The sequence below is a fragment of the Natrix helvetica genome (genome assembly GCF_964273705.1).
Source record: "Natrix helvetica genome assembly, chromosome: Z".
Taxonomy (NCBI): domain Eukaryota; kingdom Metazoa; phylum Chordata; class Lepidosauria; order Squamata; family Natricidae; genus Natrix; species Natrix helvetica.
Window position 1 is genome coordinate 97,540,557 of NC_138554.1, and position 18,716 is coordinate 97,559,272.

The 18,716-nt window shown below is 37.4% G+C and overlaps 1 protein-coding gene across 3 annotated transcripts in view; it reads right to left on the reverse strand.

Annotated features, from left to right (window-relative positions):
- CHN2 (chimerin 2) overlaps window positions 1–18,716 on the reverse strand; it is a 160,909-nt gene that overhangs the window by 16,322 nt on the left and 125,871 nt on the right. The gene's annotated exons all lie outside the window — the stretch shown is intronic.

Here is an 18,716-nt window from a genome sequence, read left to right on the forward strand (position 1 = left end):
CAGTCATGTGACTGGGTGGGCATGGCCAACTTGTGGTGAAACTCACTTAACGACGCTCTTGTTTAGCAACTAAAATGTTGGCTCAGAAACTCTGGCATTTGAAGCACGCAAGTCTTAAAGCTGTCAAGTTACAAGACCCTTGCACCATAACCCTTTAGAAAAAAACTCAGGGGTGTTCAAAGTTGACAGCTTTAAGACTTGTGGACTTCAACTCCCAGAATTCCTCCTCTCGCTTTTCATCTTGATGATGTGCAGATGGGCAGGCTGAGGGAGCTGGAATCGGTTCTAAACGGCACTGTAGATTTGTGGAACCTCTTCTATAGAAGAGGTTAAAACTGGCAGGAACCCCACCCTCTGCTCCACAGCCACAATAATTGGGAATTGGGTGCTTGACAACGAGCATGCAATTACATTGGTCACAATGTCCCATCATCACAGGATTGACTATTGCAACCTTCACTTCTCCAAAAAACAAAAATCATTGTAGAGCTGGCAATAAATTGTAAGTTGCAGTTGTGTGATGTCATGCTTGACAACTGTATGATTCACTTAACAACTGCAACTGGAACTGACATTGTCAGTTGGCATGATCACATGATTTCTTGCATTGTAACTATGTCACTGACCAACATTCCAATTTTGATTGCTAGCTGAAGACTATTTGTAGTGGGATGCTCACTGCAATGTAAATCTTTATGCTGAAGAGATGAGTCAAGAAGCCATTACTGGATCTCAACATACTAAACAATGTTTATATAGTATTCAATCTTCCTTTTTGGGGGAAGGTTGTTGAGAAAATGGTTGTGCAACAGCTTTGGAGGATTTTGGATAAAATGGATTATCTTGATCTCTTTCAATTGAGTTTCAGATCAGGGTATGCAAGGGAGATGGCATTGGTCATCCTTCTGGATGACCTCTTTTTGGAAAGGAACAAATTTAGGAGATCTATCTTTGCTCTACTTGATTATTCAGTGGCTTTCAAAACCATCAATTGTGGGATTCTTCTGGACACACTTCAAGGGTTGTAGTTGTTTGCACTGAATGGGTGCTGTTTCTCTTACTTCCTCCCGTACTGGTTCCAGTGTTAGTTAGGAGTGAGAAAAAACTGTTCTTAGTCCCTACTGTGTCATCATTTCCCCTCTCCCAAATGATTACTCCAACCCTGTAGGCTTTTTCGAAGGTCCTTAAAACCTGGTTCTGTCATTGGACTGGATGAAAAAAATGTAGCCCATAAATAGCTGTACTGGGTATAAGCTCAGAATTACAACTATGCTTTTGTTCTTATTACAGCTTAAACTTTTAACTATTTTAATGGGTTTGTTTTTAATTATTTTGATTTTTTAAAAATTTTGTGCACCTCCTGAAGCACAAGTATGAAATGGACAGCTATATAAATTTAATGAATGAATGAACCTGGTGCCCCACAACTATAAAACCTAATGCTTGCTGAGAATGCTATGTATAATAATTCAGAAAGTCTGGAGGATGCACAGTAGAATCAGATAGAACTATGCTTATTATTAAAGTCAGAGTGTACATAGTTGTTAGCTACATGTCAATCATAAGACCTAAATGATTTACTTCTAGTTAATAGTTGCCATGAAAAATAGATGCTGAGGCCAAATTTACACAATCCACAAAGATTGTAGCAGACAACTACACACAGGTATGCAAGGGGGATATATTTTCCAATATTTTTAGTAAAAAATATATCCGCAAATAAATAACAACAGAAGCAGCACTGGGACATTGTTTGTTTTTTCTGCATGGAAAAATAAGATTTCTGACTTTCATTAAATTACTATACTATAATAAATAATCTGGTCCTCATACGTGTAATGATTGTACTATATAATCCAATGTATACAAAATGCATCATAATGAGAAAAATAATTAAGGATTTCTCTCTTCTATTGTATAAGACTGATGGATAGATCTTTCCCCAGATAGTTCTTCAGAGTGAGAAAGAATTGGACAACCCTTTGAAGAGGATACAGAAGGAATCTCCTTGTGGCTTCAGATGAGGGTATCAAGCTGCAGATGAGACTGAAACATTTTTAAGAAAAAGCAACAATTTTTCATTGAAATAAATCATTTAATTTAATAGCTTGAATTAAAGTCAAACATAAAGTCAAAGAATATTCTGAAAACTGTACATTCTTTGTGACAAATTAAGGTAATGTATAATATGAGTTTTCTCAGGTTTCCTAGCTCAAATTACAGTGCTGCTAATGGGTTTTAACCAAACCTCAAATGATAGTCTATACATATTCAAAGGACAATATTTTTAGACAAAAGTACTGACATACTTGCTTTAAAATCATGCAAACACTAAATATAGTGCACGTGTTTAAATTGGTTTATCTAGAAAGAGTTCCACCTTAAGCTAGAAAAATACTTACGGAATTCAGAGTTAAGTAAGAAAATGCCTTGGGATCTATTCCCAAATATTGGTTTAATTATGTGAGATTTCTTTTTTCTTTTTATTATTGTTCTTGTTGGGTTTAGAGGCAATCCCTGAGTTAAAAACTGGGTTAAAAACAATTTATGGACAACTTGTACTTATGAATAGACTGCCGTTCAGTCTATCATATTAAAATTTTGAATTATATATAATGATTCATAGTAATGAGCACACACTCACACCCACACCCTTTCTCTTTTATGATATTCATGGTAATAGTGTGCAGCTTCAGTTGTTCATTGGCTGCAGAAGAAGAATGCCATATCCCACTTTATATAAACAGTATACATTAAGACAAACATTAGATTAACTGGTGGTGATTAGTACCATATGTACTGTTCTGACTTATCTACAAATTTGGCTTAAATACAGATTTAGGAACAAGTATTCATAATCTCATGTTATTTTGTGACAATACAGGTACTCTCAATTTATGACCACATTGAGCACAAAATTTATGTTGTTAAGTGAAACATTTATTAAGTGTGTATTGCCCCATTTTATGGGACTTTCTTGGCACAGTTGTTAACTGAATCATTGCAATTGTTAAGTTAGTAACATGGTTTCTCTATTGATTTTGCTTGTTAGAAGGTTACAAAATGTGATCACATGAGCCTAGGCAACCATCATCAATATGAGCCAATTGCCAAGCATCTGAATTTTGACCATGGGGATATGGCAATGGTCATAAGTGTGGAAAATGGTCATGACACTTTTTCAGTGCCGTTTTAAGTTTGAATGGCCATTAAATGAACTCTTGTAAATTGAAGATTACTTGTACTGAATCGTTTCTTAAATTTGGAGTGTTTTTCAAATATTTAATAAATTCCAATGAAAATGAATAATGCAACTGTTGTACAAAATATTATATTACAGGATAATGATGATGGGTAGGAATCTTATATTTGAGGGTAAGCCAGACAATGGCACATACATGGTAGGGTTTGGAGTTTCTAGATGTTTTGAGATTCGATCTTATTGTGTCTTTAGTTTGACTTCACAAAAGTTTCTATGTGTTTGCTTGTCTCTGAATGGCAGAAAACAGTACCGTCAATTTTCAGTTAAAAAATTAATAGCAACTCATAATCTATGGATAATATATATTATTACTTTGCTCAAAATGAATAACAGGATATTTTTGCAGATCTTCAGGGACAGTTTACCAGTACCGATTCTTGAATGTCTCAATCAATTATGTGAACACACTATCTTTGTTTCCTTGTCTTTTCCAAGTTGCATGAGTAAACTTGTTTCATTCAAACACTAATATACAGAGAGATTCTTATTCAACAAAATCACAGAAAGTGCCATTTGATTGCAAATATGCAGAAAAAAAACAGGGTGAGGAAAGAGATGAAATATTATACTGGTCTTAATTCTGCAATAGGGGAAATAATCATCAAAGAACCTTTTGAAATGTAAAATTTGGCCATAGCTAAATATTCATTTGCTAATTTAAATCATTTGCTTCTAGACCTTTGCCCTAAAAAGGTACTTCTCATTCTGATTTAAGCAGCTGGTCAAGGTGGTTAGAAATGCTGATTATCCTGCAACGCATAAGAATGCATGAATACATATATAGTCACGTATGTTATTTAAGCACATTTGTCAAGAAATTCAGCAACATCGGTTATTATTAAGCATCTCTGGGCAAGGACTGAAGGTAAGAATCTTCACTGAATTCTTTGATAGCATCTATTTTAAGTTTTAAAAATTACCTCACATCTTGGTTAAGAACTATGATAATTAAAATCAGATAGTTCTTCACCACTGTTGCAATATGAAATGCTTTTGTCAGATATTGCTAAACAAGAAATAATCTACCTTGGGCTATTTTGGCTTCAAATTGTTAATATATAATTACCAATTAAAATATCAAAATATTAAAGCAAACCAGTAAATATAAATATATACAGTAAAAACACAAATAATAAAAAAATTACTTATAAGCCACCCATTTTTAGTCACTAAATTGGTGGATGTGAAATGAAACACACAGCAGCTGACCATCATAAAATAACTATCAACAAGGCCAACAGATGGGCTCTCTAGGACTCTGTCTGGCCTTGTGAAAGACCAGATGGCTCAGGCTAACCTAATCTCAGCTAGAATAATGTTTTCCAAGGCAGAAGCTGTGTCAGAAAAGGTCCTTGTCCTGGGCTCCACTAGCCAATACCTCTGCAGCAAGCCCCACCTTCCGGACAAGTAAGATGGTTAGAAACAATTTGGAGAAATGGTCCCATAATAAACCTAATAAAAACTTTAGAAGTAACTATCAATACCTTTAATTGCATCTAGAAGGACATGGAAACCAATACAGCATACAGAATATGGTGTTACATCTACTGAATAACCAATGCTATTAACTATGGTATCTCCAAGTGTTCTTCAAGTGTTCTTCAATGTAGAGCATGTTCCATGAGTCCAATTGCCCAGGCTGTAGTTAGTTTCTTGCCAAATTGAAATAAATATGTTTTAAACCCTTTCCAAATATTTATGCATTACTTTTTAAGAATATTAGGAAGCTAACAGCCTAGGTCACTATAAAAAGGTAATAGACATGAATAATCTAACACTTGGGTCCTGAAAAACTACTAAATTTGAAGAATCTGAGGGAATAAGAAGGCATTACCAAAATTGCCCTTATGGCTGCACATGTGTATTTACTTATTACATCTCTGTAGCACAAAATCTTCCATCTATTCTCAGTGATTTACAATAAATAAGTGAAAAATAAAGTTTTGCAGGTTCCTAAAGACTAAACCAAAAGTGTACATTCAATGCGTCTTTACTCTTATATCTTAAAAATGGGTTTCTTCAACAAAGTTCAATAAAGGGTATATATAAGGCAATGGAGAAAGCTATCAATGGAAAGGGGGAGAGAAAAAAGGAAAAGTTTCATTCACAAGGAAGATACACTGGAAAGATGAAATAAAGGAGGCTACCTCTTCCTAGGTATCTCGTGGGAATTTAAATTCATCAGACTAAATTGAAGATAATATAATGATGATATAATAGGAGGGGGGGGGAAACAGTTGGAAAACCCTTAATGATTTTGTTCATTTCCTCTCCCTCTCAAATTTGCTCATGACCTTGGCAGATAAAGCACTCTGAATAACAAATGGAATTACTGGGAGGAGAAGAGTACACTTTGTGTGGGAAAAATTAGCATGTGAATCAAGCATAGGATATTGTTGGCTGTTTAAAAACTTTGTTTAGACTCGTTCTAAAAACATACTGAAGGTCTGTTTATAAAGTGATAGATTTTCATAATTTTTCAACATTGTGTCTCTGAATGAATTAATTTTTTGGTACCTGGCACAAAAAGCAATTCAAATACAGTCATGATGACAATCCAAGTGTATATATTTCAGTCTAATGAATCTCTTAATACTTTTGAACATGAGAGTTAATTTATCAGCTGAAGCTTCAGAAGAGTTGGTAAGGCCCCAGATACTCAATTGAAGAGATCCTAGTCTCTTTAAACAGGATATAACACAGTCTCTTTCCTTACAATGAACTGAAGTAAAAAAATGCAAAATATTTTTTAAACAAAAATCATTAAATATTTATTATGATCAGTTTCTTTGAAATATGTTGGAACAATTTCATTTGTCCAACTTTCTCTTTTATATATAAAAAACAAATTTAGAATATAGGACAACTTAAATAAAGTTAGTTATTAAATAATTTTGAAAGAGAGATCGAGGAAGTCTTTTTTTAATATAATCTGGGTGTCAACTTGTAAAACGTTTCCATGACTACTATCAAATTGACATAGAAAAAGGGAGGAAAGGGAGGAGAATTCCATGCATACCTTTGGCCAGAGTCAGGTCTCATATTCCTACAGCTGGCGTGTGAAATGTGCATGTTCATAGCCTGCCCAGCACCTTGTTGGTGGATGTAATTTATGACACAGACAGAAGGGAGGGGAATATAGTTCAAATGCAATTAAGTGGAAATCAGTTTCGGCTCCACAGAAAAACATTCCAAAATGTTGATCCTAATAAATGACTGGATTTCTTTTGAACTTTGTCTCAAAGCTCGTAAATTAATTAGCTCATCTTTTGGAATCTTCACAATAGGTGTATTTGAATGAGTTTCACTGTGCTAGTTGAAATAGTCAATCTCTTCAGCAATCTGAAGGAGATAGAATTCTTTCCAATCATTAATTATATATTTAGTCTGATAAGTCATTGCTCTGCCATTGATGTGAACTACAACTTTAATCGGATATTATGAGTGTCAGCGTTCCAAATATCATGCAGAATTAAATCAGAATCCAAGGCAAAACTATCCTTAAAGTTCCAATTTAATAAGTCAGACATGTTGGCACATCTGTGGAATCCCAAATCTAAAGCTTCCTGGGATTCCACTCAGTTGAAAGTTCATGATCTTATCCCCACGCCCATAAATCCATCACATGGTCCAATCTTCTTTGGCCATGCTGGCATCTCCACCCAGCTTGTTCCGGTCAGGTGCAGAGGTGCGGAGAGAAAAGATGACCTTAGCTTCTAGAAAGGAATGACAACAACACATTCCACAATTCTACTCCTTTCTATTCCCCCTCCCAACTACTACACTAATGAAACCGCATAGTGAAATAATAGAAAGTGTGGCAGGCCAAAGATCCTAAAAGGAACATAACTACAGGCCTGACAGGCAGCCTCTCTTCAGAAGAAAAACATTTCCTGAAAAGTGAATAACATAAAAGTTAACATAACAAAATTAACCCCCTCTCCCCCCCCCCCGAGAGGGACCCTTTGGCTTATCGGGAAACTTCTCCTGGAATTGTTTTACTAACTTCTCCACTTTTAGGTTCCAACTTTTCACCCAAGTAGCTTCAGACAAAGGGTAACCCTTCCAATGCACTAAGTACTGTAAGTGACCCCTATTCAGCCTGGAGTCTACGATTTTTTCCACCTCAGATTGTGTTTCCCCTCCTATCACTACAGAAAGAGAGAAAGTTTGGGTGGATGCTCTTATGCTGGACCCACTTACTGGCTTCAACAAACTACATGAAATTCTGGTTCAATTTTCCCTAGATCTCTGGGTAGACTGAGTTGAACTGTAACTGGGTTAACTATCTTCACTATTGGGAAGGGACCTAGAAATTTTGGGCCAAATTCCTTATTAGGCATTCTTAATCTTATGTATTTGGTAGACACAAAAACTTTGTCCCCCACATGAAAGGGGTTTTGGAGCAAGCGATGTTTATCAGCTTGCTTCTTATAGGCTTCTGCCGCATCTGCTAGAGCCTTATTCGATTTCTCCCATCCTTTCTTTAATGGTTCCATCCACTCATTCAGAGACATGGAGGAGGGAGGTTCTCTAGGCAGCTCAGGCATGACAATAAATTCCATGCCAGTAGTAATCTGGAAAGGAGTTAATTCAGTGCTGCTATGGACCGCATCGTTGTATGCCACTTCGGTGAAGGGCAGCAAGTCCGACCAGTTGTCTTGCTGATAGTCCACATAACACCGGATGTATTGTTCCAGCACTGCATTGGCCTTCTCCGCTGCGCAGTGCATGCTGGGATGAGTCTCTGAGCTCAGTTCTTGTGTGGACCCAGTGGATCTCAGGACCTCTCTCCAGAACTTGGCTATGAACTGGACTCCGCGGTCTGAAATGATCCTCTTGGGTGATCCGTGTAGGCGATAAATGTGTTTCACAAACATTTTCGCTAATTTCTTTGCAGACGGCAACCCTGACCAAGCGATGAAGTGTGCCTGCTTGGAAACCAAATCAATAACTGTCCAGATTACTCTGTTCCCACTGCTGTCTGGGAGTTCCATGATGAAATCCATTGTGACCTCTTCCCATGGTCGGTTAGGGCTGGCCACTCATTGTAGTAGTCCAGGGGACTTCTCTGGCAATGGTTTCATTGTTGCATAAGTAGCACAGCTTTATACGTAATCTTCCACCTCTGATTCCATATTTGGCCACCAAAATTGACGCCTGGTGAGGTGGAGCGTTTTTAGGAATCCAAAGTGGCCTCCTAATTCTGTCTCATAGCTTTGCTGTAGAACTTCCAGCCTCAACCCCACTGGGATGTACAGTTTGGACCCCTTCCAGGCTAATCCGTTTTCCATCGTTAGGATTTCCTGGTTATTGTTGAGCCACTGGTCTGTTGGGAACGCCAATCTCATAGCTGTCATCAGCTTATCCTGGCTTCCATTACTGTCATACTGCGATTTTCTCGACAAAGCATCCCCCAACAAGTTTTTTGGTACTTGTTGAACCCCTGGGGTTTTTGTCTCTGCTGCAGATGCTGCAGGTTCTGGGCTCTTAGATTCAATCATCCCTGGCTGGCCCTTTTCCTCCTCCGAGGCCCTCTTGGTAGGACTTTTCGTCACCTTAGGTTGGGGATCCTCTTCCAGAGGTTGTTGGCCCTTTTCCTCCTCTGAGGCTTCCCCCTTGGTAGGACCTTTCATCACCTTAAGTTGGGGATCCTCTTCCAGAGGTTGTTTGCCGTTTTCCTCCTCCGAGGCCTCCCTCTTGGTAGGACTTTTTGTCATCTTAGGTTGGGGATCCTCTTCCAGAGGTTGTTGGCCCTTTTCCTCCTCCAAGGCCTCCCCCTTGGTAGGACTTTTCATCACCTTAAGTTGGGGATCCTCTTCAAAAGGTTGTCAGCCCTTTTCCTCCTCCGAGGCCTCTCTCTTGGTAGGACTTTTCATCACCTTAAGTTGGGGATCCTCTTTCAGAGGTTGTTGGCCCTTTTCCTCCTCTGAAGCTTCCCCCTTGGTAGGACTTTTCGTCACCTTAGGTTGGGGATCCTCTTCCAGAGGTTATTGGCCCTTTTTCTCCTCCGAGGCTTTTCCCTTGGTAGGACTTTTTGTCACCTTAAGTTGGGGATCCTCTTCCAGAGGTTGTTGGCCCAGATGACTCTTTTCTGGTGGAATCTGGGGCCTTCTCTTTACCGCCATGGCGGTTGGTGTGCACATTTGTGGCATTGGGGCTGGAGCCAAGCATTCTGATGCTCTGTGGCCATGTTGACAGCAACAGTGGCATTTTATTGGCCCCCACAAAGAAAGGAACCTAGTTACATCTCTAAACGTAGGAACCACCTCTTCACATTGTTCTGCTATCCATCCTGCAGCTTCCCCCTTGGTAATCCCTTCTTCCATTGTTGAGAACCTTTGTCTGTAGGAAGGTGGGGTAAGAACCTATTGGGGCATTGCAGGTGCACATTGTCCTGCCCATCCATCCTGCAGCCTTCCCCTCATTCATCCCTTCTTCCATTGTTGAGAACTCTTCTCTGTAGGAAGGTGGGGTAAGAATCTGTTTGGGCATTGCAGGGGAGACTGGAACCGGTGGGGAGGTCAATCTCTCGGTTGGCCACTGCCCAGTTATCTGCCATGGTGCCATCTGCTGAGGAAGGGCAGATGCTCACTGGCATCCCTTCCATCCATGACGTGGGGTTAAGAAGAAATTACCTGCTAGGTAGCAGGAGCTGGAAACAAGGTTTTTTTAAAAAAAAAATTCAATGCTGTTAAAAATGACAGCTGAAATTACAAGAGAAAAGGTCAAAAAGATCACATTCCACTTAAACAGAGTAAAAAAGAACACATGGTGACTATCAAATTGTTAAGCCTTGGATGTTGTTTCTCAGAGTTCATCCACACATCTGCGATTGACATGCCCTTTTCTCATCTTGGAGCTTGCGGTCACCAGTGTGCTGTTATACTGTGTATCTGAAACAGGACCGTTCTGTGCTGCTCTCTGTACAGCTCCTCTGTAGGCTACTGTGAAGACAGTGATCAATGATTTACCCACTGAAATGCTAACACCACTAACAGAAGGAAAAGTTGCCACTAATTACTGAATATAATGCATGCTCAAATTGCTTGCATGATTATTATTATTCCTCCTCCTCCTCCATCATCATCATCATTTGATCTGACAACCATTACATGGAAACAAAGAGTTTATTTCTCTTAATTGCAATTTACAGTTCAGCCTGATTAGTACTGTCTTGATGCAGCCTCTCATTATAAATACTTGGAGATATATATACTTTAAGCCGAAAAAATCAGCCTGAGGATGGCGAGTGAGACCTTGCCAAAACGTTGCCAAGGCAATCTCAATCTTACACGGGAAAAGACCCGAATACAACAAGACCAGCATTCCTACACCTGTGAAAATCTACGAAAACCCATGTAAGATAGAGATTGTCTTGGCAACGTTTCGGCAAGGACTCACTCATTATCCTCAGGCTGATGTTTTTGGCTTAAAATGTGATCAGAGCTGCCGTCTTTCTATAAATCTTGGTGGGGGTGTGTGGAGTGCTGACGTTGTTTCAGTAAGTGGATTGATTGGATGTGTGGCTGTATCATGATTGGTAGATTGGTGCTGATTGGTGCTGGCTGTGTGTCTATTGTTGTTTTGTGTTGTAACAGCCTGGGTGGTGAGTGGGGCTCATTTGTTGACTAGAGCTGGTTTCCAGATGTCTGGTAGGTGAGAAGTATTGTCACATTTATTCATGTTGTGGGAGTGTTTCTCTATTTCGATGGCTTCCATAATTATTTTCTTGTTGAAGTGACCCATAGTCAGCTCCATAGGCTCACCTCTACAGAATCTTGCCAAATTCCTCACCAAACAACTCCAACCCTACGCAGAATCCATCACCTCACATATACAAAACTCATTCCACTTCATAGAAACAATAAACAAAACCTACAATACAGAGACCTACTCGTGAGCTTTGATGTCTTATCTCTCTTCACCCAAGTGCCTATAAAAGAAACCTTGACAGCTATCCAGAACAAACACAACCCCCCTAAACACATCCTGGACCTGACCAACCTGTTAGGGTTCTAAATACCATGCAGAAATAAATCATTGTCCAAGGCAAAACATCCTTAAAGGTGCAATTTATTCCGCAGGCATGTTAGCACGGCTATGGAAAATTCCAACTCTGGAAGTACATCCTCTAAATCCACCCAGTTGAAAGTTCATGATTTATCCCACACCCACAAATTCATCACATGTTCCAATCATCATCTTCCACGCTGGCATGTACACCCATCTTCTTCCGGCCAGGTGTCGAGATGCGAAGACAAAAGATGACCTTGGCTTCTACAAAAGAATGTCAACAATCCATTCTACAATCCTACTCCTTTCTATTCCCCCCTCCCAACTACTACACTAATGAAACAGCATAGAAAATTATTAAAAAGTGTGGCAGGCCAAAGATCCCAAAAAGAACATAACTACAGGCCTGACACAACCACTGCCTAACCAACACATACTTCATCCATAATGGACAAAGATATAAACAGATAGAAGTAGCACTCATGGGATCACCCCTCTCAACCATAATCACAAACTTATACATGAAACATTTTGAAACTAACACCCAAACTCTGGCTTAGATATGTTGATGACACTTTCGTGATTTGGACACACGGGAAGGAAAAACTGGACAACTTCCTCACACATCTCAACAGCCTACACCCCAAAATACAATTCACTATGGAAATAGAAGCAAACAACCAACTTTCCTTTCTTTCTGGACGTCCTAACCTACAAAAAACCCAATGGCTCCCTAGGACACACCATCTACCAGAAAAAAACACACACCAACTGCTACTTAAATGCACAATCCCATCACCACCCTGCACAGATCAACTCTGTAGCCAAGACCCTCATCACCTAATCCAAAGGGAGTCTCACCCCAAAAACCAAGATACAGAACAGGACAACGGCATCACCCTCCTCCCTTACATCAAAGGGACCACAGATAAAATCAGCAAAATTCTCCACAAACACAATATCAAGACAGCCTTCAACACTGACCCAAAAATAGCCAAAATCTTAAGAAACCCCAAAGGCAGAATCCAGCTAGAAAACTAAGGAGTCTACGAAATACCATGCAAAATCTGCCCTGCCACATACATTGGGCAAACGAACAGGAGAATAAATGCATGCATCTCAGAACACAAGAACGCAGTAAGAAAAAAAGAAAAAACTTCCTCTCTTTTCCAGCACCTTAAAGCTGCAGGACATGAAATTAATTTTGAAGAAACCAGGTTAATCTCCAAAACTGAACACTTCAACAAGAGAATAATTATGGAAGCCATCAAAATAGAGAAACACCCCCACAACATGAATAAACGTGACAATACCTCCCACCTACCAGACATCTGGAAACTAGCCCTACTCAACAAACGAGCCCCACCCACCACCCAGGCCATTACAACACAAAACAATAATGGGCGCACAGCCAGCACCAATCAGCACCAATCTACCAATCATGATTCAGCCACACATCCAATCAACCCACTTACTGAAACAACGCCAGCACTCCACACCCCCCCACCAAGATTTATTAAAAGACAGCAGCTCCGATCACACTTTAAGCCGAAAACACCAGCCTGAGGATGGCGAGTGAGATCTTGCCGAAACGTTGCCAAGACAATCTTAATCTTACATGGGAAAAGACCCGAATACAACAAGACCAGCATAACTACACCCATTGAAAATCTATGAATGTATGTATGTATGTATGTATGTATGTATGTATGTATGTATGTATGTATGTATATATACACACACACACACACACACACACACACAATCTATGAAGCTATAAAATATTCTTGCATAAAATCACATAATTATTCCAAAATGATTGTCAACCTGTCATCCAGTTAATCTATTGACAATCAGCAAAGAAATTATTATCTTTTGGCTAACACCCATCTATTGGTTGTCCAGATTTCTGCTGGAAAGATACAAGCCATTGGATAAGTGTTCATGAAAAGCTGAAGTGTATAACAATTATTGATATCATTAAATATGTAATAACATTTATCATTCATTCTGCACAATGTATGAAACCATTCTGCATTGTCCAACCAACATGGCCAAGTTGTAGTTTAAGAAAGGCAAAGTAGAAATTTATGAGGGAAATTTGCCTATCAAATCAATCAAATCCTACAATCCACAAAGGGTTATGGTTATTAGAGTTTAAGATTAATCAAAATTGAAAAAAAGTTATCTTTTTCTTAAGAAGCAGTTAACCTATTCTATTGTCATCAATGGTGCTCCTTACATAGAGAGATATCATTATCTCAGCATTTTGTGTATTTCTAAACTTGGAGCATTAAACTTGGATTCCGATATATAATAGTAACAGAACTGAGGACTTTCATGAGATAGAATTGTCATCAATTTTAATGCCTTATATTCAGTGTTAATTGAATGTCAGAGTTGATTCACACATCATTTGATTTAGCTCTGTAATTTACTTAATAATTTACAGATGCATACATGAGTGCCACCACCAATATCCATAATATTGCATGTTTGATCTCTAAATGGTTTGTATTTGCAACCACTCTCTGTATATATTCATATACAAAATAAATAGAAAAATGTATCTTAGATCACTGGTATCAAACCTGCGACATTACGTTGTGATGACATATTGTGACTTTTCCTTCCTTTGCTAAACTGGCGGGTGGATATAACGCATCAGGTCCGCAGACCCCAAGTTTGACACCTCTATCTTAGATAATAAAAATACTTTGTTTCAATGTAACAAATGAGTGATTGCCATCAAGTTATGTTAGTTGTTAGCAATCACACAGAATAACTTTCACTACAACAATCTGTCCTGAACCTGGTACTTAACGTCTCTTAACAATGCATTTACTGTTGTTGCAATTGACTCCATTCACTTTGTTGCTGGTCATTATCTTCTTTCCTTCCACTTTCTCAAGGGAGCTTCAGTCTTTGCATAGTTTGTAGCTTGATGAGACAATAATGATCATGCTAAATATGCTGAGGCATGTAACTTTGGATAAAGATATACAAAAAGGCTTCCATCCAGATCCAGACCAAAGATATATTCTCACGATTGGAGAATTAACTGAGTTGATTTCATCTATTTCTCTGAAGTTTAAGCTTGCTTATCCCTACAGTATGAGACTGTTTGAATGGGGAAAAATTATTGTGGAAAATGAATCTATTATATTTAATTAGACAACAATTGATAAGAAATGGCATTAAAGAAATATGGGGAAGTAATCAATTCCTTCTTCCTATGAAGACTGAGGGAGACCAGATGTCTTTATTACACCTAACTGGAAACCACTTCTATTTGGACTTTGAAGGGAAGACAAAATTATTGTGGAAAATGAATCTATTATATTTAATTAGACAACAATTGATAAGAAATGGCATTAAAGAAATATGGATATTTGATCCATATTTGATATTTTTAACTTCTGAAATTATTTGGGGTAGATATGATTCTCTGGTAAACTTTCTACAAGTCGATTACAACAACAGTTTGTTCACAGAAAGTTTTGAAATTTATTTTTATTTTAGTATTATTATTTTTCCTGTTGATTTTGTCACTAATATAATATATAGAAGACAAGTCAATAATCAGTTTATTTTTTTTTAGGGGGCTGTTTTGAATCAATGATATAATAATTTTTAATCAGTATTAAATTAGGAAGGATAATATGTGTTGGGGTTTTTTGATGTACCTTTTTCTTTTCTTGATTGGTTTGGGTTTCTCCCCTCCCCCTTTTAAATCCTTTTCTGGATTTTTTTAAAGTTACAAGGAAAGCAATTGAATTCTAATCTTAATAATCGTTGATTCCATTATTATGGTTTTAATTTTCTAAACTGATTGAAATGTTCTAAAATTAATTACTGGGATATTTTGGATCTGGATAACATCATAGAAAGGTAGTAATTATGGTCTTAACAAATAACAAAGACCAACAAATAGAAATCGAATGACTGTGGCAAAAGAAAGCAAAAGTAGTACCAATAGTAACAGACACCTTAAGTGGAATCTCAAAACAACCGAAGCACCTTTTGAACACCATCAACACTGACAAATTCATCATTAGTCAATTACAAAAGACAATTTTATTTGGAACAGTTTAGATTCTGCAATGATATCAGTACTACAATCAAACATCCGGTGTCTGCCAGGTGCCACTGCCAGCAGAGACAAGAGGCGTATTCTTAAGATAGTTAAGAATGCAAGTAAGGACTATGACGTTGATGCTATTATACATCTTGGCACAAATGATGTGTCTCCAAAAGATGTACTTTCTGTGAAGAATGATTTCCAGAGCTTGGAGTATGAACCTAGTATCTTTTCTTTTCAGAGGTTTTATCAGTATATAATGAACAAAAAGGGAAGGGCCAACTTTTTGTTGTATGGCAAATTAACAGTACTTTGAATCAATCATTCATGCCTTGGTCACTTTGAGGTTGAATATTATTTGGATAATAACAGAAATATACTACCATTTCCCCCTGAAAATAAGACCCAACTGTAATATAAGCCCTACCCCCCAAATAAGCCCCAATTAAGATCATTATTCAGACGACTCATTCAATACTATATTTCCGCCATAATAAGATATCACCTGAAAATAAGCCCTACAGCTTTTAATATAAGGCTTGGTGTTATTTTCGGGGAAAACATGGTAATAAGTAATTTGATACTGTATGCAAAATTCTAGAAGCAAAGCAAAGTAGGATCTGGTCAGTATTTTGTTGGAAGACCATTATGAGATTTGTGGGCAGTTAACTTGACTGGTAGATTACAAAGATCAATTTGTAATCAAGCTGAGCTGTCCATGGGGCCATTTTTATGTAATCTTTGTCAGGTAGTCTAGACAAAAATCACACTAGAGGAAATACTACCTCTATTTTTATTGTGACTTGGGGGTAACAGGCTGACTCTGTAAACTTCTTAGAGAGGGCTGTAAAACACTGTAAAATGGTATATAAGTCTTAATTATTATTGCTGAAATGTAACTTCAAATCTGAATATGTTATCATTCTCTTATGAAGGCACAAATTCTTTTTTTCAATGTTAGGACTAGATTGTAAAATAGTGACCCTGTGTATGTAGTCACAACACTATCCATTTTTAATAAAATGTTACCAATTTTAATTGCTGCTCTTTGCTTTTTAATGTCTGTTGTATCTATACATCTTTTTTAAATAAATGAATTAAATACCACCTTGGGTAAATGCTATATTAAGGCAAATTACTATATAATTTGTCTTGATATGTTAATGTTAAATATATACCATATTATATTTTATAATTGAAGGCAATGAACAAACACAATAATTTTTCCTCCTCCTCTTTTCCCCACAACCACAGCTCTCTGAACCTGAGGTGCCTTCATGCCTAAGGTAGGACTAAAACACGTTGGTGGGATTCAAATAATTTAACAACCTGTTCTCTGCTCTAATGACCGGCTGGGTGGGCATAGCCATGGTGAGCATGGCCAGGGGTTGTAACAGGCAGCACTAAGCCTCCTGCACTTCCCTGGAAACAAAAACAGGCTGTGGGGTGACACCTCCCCCCCGTGCCCCATTTTGGACCTAGTAGCCCTCCCTGCAGCCTGCTGGGAGCAAAAATAGGCAGTGGGGGGCATCCTTGCCCCCCTGGGCCCTATTTTCTGCCTAGTAGGCCTCCCTGACTTACTTGAGAGCCAAAACAGGGCACGTGGGGACTCCTGGAAGGTGCTGGGCAGGAAGGGGCAGTGCCAGCCAGCAATTTAATAACCAGTTTGCCCAAACCTGCCCAAACTGGCTGAAACCCACACTGACTAAAAGTCACGGTCACTTGGCTTTTAGCCTGGTATTTTAATCATTAAATCAAACTGGGTCTCATATATATAATGATATTACTCAAGGTGAGTAAATAGTAAATGTTACATTGCAGAAAAATGTCTTAATTTTTTTCAAAATGTACATTGACAATGTTTTATTTACTATAATATGACTTAAAATAGACATTTGCTCTATTAGGTAATAGCTATATGGTCATTTCAGATTTTTAAATTTCTTATACTAGCAAAACATATATCGATTTTTTAGGCTATCCATTTAAAGTTTGTAAAATAAATCATATGATTTACTGCTTAAACTTAAACTTTTTAAATATGAAGAAAAAGGCTATGCTAAACAGCTAGAGTAAACAAATAAAAAGTTTTTAAATACCGTTATAAATAAAACTGGGCACATATCCAGTTTTAAATCAGAGTCCAAACAAAAGAATTTCAAAGATGGAAGAAAGAATGCATAGGTCAATGTGGAAAATATGTCCTAACTCATGAGAAAATATTTTTCCAACTAAAATGAAATCATTTTTTCATGAAGAATGATTATTAAGAGGAAATTTATAAGAATTAAGAATGCTTAAAAGAGGATTTAAAAAGGATTGCCCCTTTCTCTCTTTGAAAAAACAATGACATGGATAATTAAAATGTTATTTCAGTACTTTTAAATCCTTCAATTTAAAAGTACTAGGACAATGTTTTAATATTATTGCTCAATATTTGTACACAGTTCAAAATGAAACACATATTTCCATCCTTTCAAAAATGAACCATTTTATAATTGAACTATTTGCTAAATAATTGAAAAATGCATTGAAGGGCTTGTCACAGAAGAAAATGATATATCTGATAATTTTTTGTTGAATAAATGATTTCAAAGTAATGGGTGTCATAGGTTTGTTTTGTGTAATTACACTATCTTTTGTATATTGTTTGAATCAAGATAAAATATTGCTATGTCCACAAATATTTATATGGGTGTACTTATTCGAATTACTGCAATTGTTTTTTTAAAAATGCAGTAATCTGCTATGCAAGTATACATTCAGATATATGTAGAAAGAGTATGGTTTGTGAACACATTGTGTTTGTTCTTGGATAGGGTCCATAATAGCTGCCATCTGTCCCTTGAAGAATAAATTGTCAATTTAACAAATCCTCTGGCAATAGATTTTTTTTTTACTCTAGTACATTAGTACTTGGATGATGTCTGAATATTTATTTCTCAATATTTGTACAAAATCATATGCATATATTCAAACAGGAGTTCCATACATTCAGAATTCCAGAGCTATTTTTAAGGCAGTGATTAGCACAAGCATAACTTCAGTGCAAATAAATGAGGTGTTACAGAATGTGTTTCCAAACCTGATGATGACTATGGGTTTTTCTTCATTTATTCTCATCAAGAGTTCAAATACTTTTAACTTCAATAACTGGATAATGTCTCATTATGGAATGGATGCAGCTGTTCCCACTACAGGCACAGATCCAGATGCTTGGAAGCCAAGTACTAGAAAATGAGTCACCTTTCATACATACCGCACGTCATCCCAAACACTGTCTGAAGGGGAAAATGACTCTTTCTAAATGTAAACCTAGAGTGAGGAAGCTTTCCTTTATTGCAACAGCTCTGGTTA